The following is a 3,449-nucleotide window of genomic DNA, read 5'->3' on the forward strand; positions in this document are numbered from 1 at the left end:
ACGAGCTCGTCCATCCAACTCGGCTCGGTGTCGATGCACATAGTCGGTTCAGGCTCTTCCGTGCTGGGTGTTTGGAGATATTCAAGCGCCGTTGCCTTTGGGAGCTCGCTCATACGGAGGTCGCCAACTTCGACAGTTCGTCTGCTCTCAGATTCTCTGTCCTAGGAATATGCTGGATGTTGAAGAAGCCTAGGGTGGATGTGAGGTCTGCACCTTTCGGAGATATTTCTGCATTGACGACTTCTTCGCTTCAAAATCTCCCAGAACCTGGCTCACGACCAGTTGGGAGTCACTGAGGACCTTCAGGTCTTCTGCCTTCAGCTCCTTTGCCAACTTGAGCCCGACAATGAGCGCCTCATATTCCGCCTCATTGTTTGAAGCCGAAAACTCAAGGCATAGGGCCTGCTCTGCCACCACCCATCTGGGCTCGTAAGGATAAGACCTGCTCCGCTACCCCCGAGGTTGAGGAGCCGTCCACATATAGGATCCACGGTAGCCCGGGTCTCCTTTGTTGGCATGAGTGGGTGCTCGGGGTCGTCCGGCAAAGTGCACTCCATGATGAAATCGGCGAGCGCCTGGGCTTGATTGCTGGCCTTGGACGATATTCGAGGTCGAACTCTCCGAGCTCGACTGCCCATTTGGCAATCCTTCCGGTGCGGTCCGACCTCTGCAAGATTTGCTTCATTGGCTGGTCAGTCAGTACGGCCACAGTGTGGGCCTGAAAGTAGGACCGGAGTCTTCGAGCTGAAGTGATCAAGGCGAAGATTGTTTCTCCCAATTTGGAATATCGGGTCTCAGGACCTCTAAGAACCGGCTAGTATAGTAGACAGGCCTCTGTAGCTTGTCCTCTTCCCGGACCAGGACTGAGCTTACTGCGATCAGGAAGACGGCCAAGTACAAATAAAGGACTTCGCCTTGCTGAGGCTTGGTGAGTAGCGGAGGGGAGGCAAGAAGGCACCTAAGCTCTTCAAAAGCTTGCTGGAACTCCTCCGTCCATAGAAAGTTCTTCGGTCGTTTAAGGATCTTAAAGAATGGAAGGCAGCGCTCCGACCTGGAGACAAACCTCTCCAAAGCTGCGATCCGCCTGGTAAGCCTCTGCACTTCCTTGACCGTCTTTGGAGGTACCATCTCTTGCACTGCTCGGATCTTCTCGGATTAGCTTCGACTCCACGCTGGGTCACTACGAAGCCCAGGAATTTGCCCGAGGTGACTCCGAACGCGCACTTTGCAGGATTGAGCTTCATTTGGTACTTCCTGAGCTTGGAGAATGTTTCATTGAGGTCGGCCACATGGTGCTCTGCGGTTCGGCTTTTCACCAGCATGTCATCCATGTAGACCTCCATATTTCGGCCTATCTGATCTTTGAAGATTTGGCTGACCAGTCTTTGGTATGTAGCTCCTGCATTCTTCCAGTCCGAACGGCATCACCTTGTAACAATAAGTGCCCTTGTCGGTGATGAAAGCCGTCTTCTCCTCATCCTCAGGTGCCATTCGGATCTGATTGTATCCCGAAAAGACGTCCATGAAGGTCAGCAGCTGATGTTCCGAGGTTGAGTCGATAAGCTGGTCGATGCTGGAAAGGGAAAACTATCCTTTGGGCAGGTGATAAATGCCTAAATAATGCATAACTAATATCTTATTCATAGCATTTATCATTATTTTAATTCACATATTTTATAAATTTAACTAAAAAAAATGTTGTTTCCTTCACCATTGCATTTTAATAAATTATTAAAGAAAATTCGAGTTTACTTATTTATTTACTGATTAAGCTTAATGTGTGCAGGTCCAGTCCAATAATTCTCAAGTCATCCACTGTGGTTAATTTCTCCCGCATCTAATTGAGTTCAACTCTCGAATTAGTTTCATCCTCTCCACGGTATAATATTTGAACGCATACCACGACCGTAGGTTGGCAATTATCCCATTTGTGATCAGCCACTCAAAACCCCACACCAAGCCGGCAACCACCCATTTCTCCGCATCCCTCCACGTCCGAGTACAACACAGATTCAACTCCACTTTCCCAGCTCCCATGTCCAAAGAACAGAAGCTTCTTCAACCGTGAGATCTTCCCCATTCTCCCGCGATCTATCCTCATCTTCCTCTCACCCACAGCGTCCAGATCCCGTTCAAAAATCAAACATCCCAGCGTCCCCATGCATCCGCGGCATTCCGAATTGATCCCAGCCAACCTCGATGATTTCCTTATCCAAAACTTCCTCCCCTCCGAGTAAAACAGCATGGTCTTATCTTCCGGACATCTCCCAGCTTCTCCCGCAATGCATGCCAAGCAAACAAACTCTTATCTTCATCCACAACCGAATCCAGACTTCATCCGGATTTCCTCCCAGCCGCATCCAACCATCGGCAGCATCCCAAAAATCAGATCTCAGCCTTCCTTCAATCTCATCTAGCATCCTTAACCCACGTTCTTAGCTTCCGCATCCCCTGTTTTAGCTTCAAAACAGAGCCGTTGATCCCAAATTTCGTCCGCAATCATCCCACGATTCCGGCTTCATCCTCCCGAGCTTCACGGAACAGAGCATTCTCTCACGGGATAAACTCGAATTTCAACAAACTTCCCACGCCTATCCTCACATCTCGCCCACGCTTGTTCAGCCGTCCGAGATCCTCTCAACATTCATGGTCCCAGTTCATTCCCAGCTATCTGCATTCCCTTCGGCGTTAACGAAGTGATCAACTCTCATCCGAGATTTCAGCATCCCATGTTCTCGCCAGCAGGAAGATAAGCTTCAGCAGACACGGATAGAATGAAATCATCCACCGCGTCCAAGGATCAAGGAGTAGAAGTTATCTTGCCACTCGAAACAGAGAGGAGAGGGGGCTGGTGAAAGCTATAAAAGGAGGAGAGCTTTCTTCCTTGGAGGATCATCTTTTCTGAGGAGTTCCCACCGAAGACTAGAGGGAGAGAAAAGTTTGGTTATTTTGGGAATAACTTCCCACATATAAAAAAATAACAATGAAGTGTTGAGAGAGGAAGAAGGAAGGAGGGAGGAAAAAGGATGCCGATCGTGATGGAAGCCCGTTGCTGTGCTACTGCTGCCGTCCACCACTCCATGAAAGTTGATCTCCCTCACTAGGGCTGGATGCAACCCTAACAAAGGGCCAAGGGTTTTATATTTTGATTTCTATTCTTGGAGTTGTATAAACCTTATTTTGCTTCTAATGAATATTTTATTTCATCTCATATTTAATTTCTGTGATTTTAAATGTGAAGTTTATACAACTGTTCTTCATGATCACTAGGTAAATATAAGATAGTCCATGCTTAGGGAAGATGCGATGTGCTGCCACCTTAGATTAGGGTAGACATTTCATGCCAACTGAAGATGCATTATGCCTCAAATTACTTTGTGAAATTTTATTCGAATGCTTATTAGGCTTGTAGCCCAATTTGCATGTTAATCCAAGAATAAATTAAAATA

This window comes from Phoenix dactylifera, unplaced genomic scaffold (genome assembly GCF_009389715.1).
Source record: "Phoenix dactylifera cultivar Barhee BC4 unplaced genomic scaffold, palm_55x_up_171113_PBpolish2nd_filt_p 000253F, whole genome shotgun sequence".
NCBI classification, from domain to species: Eukaryota; Viridiplantae; Streptophyta; class Magnoliopsida; order Arecales; family Arecaceae; genus Phoenix; species Phoenix dactylifera.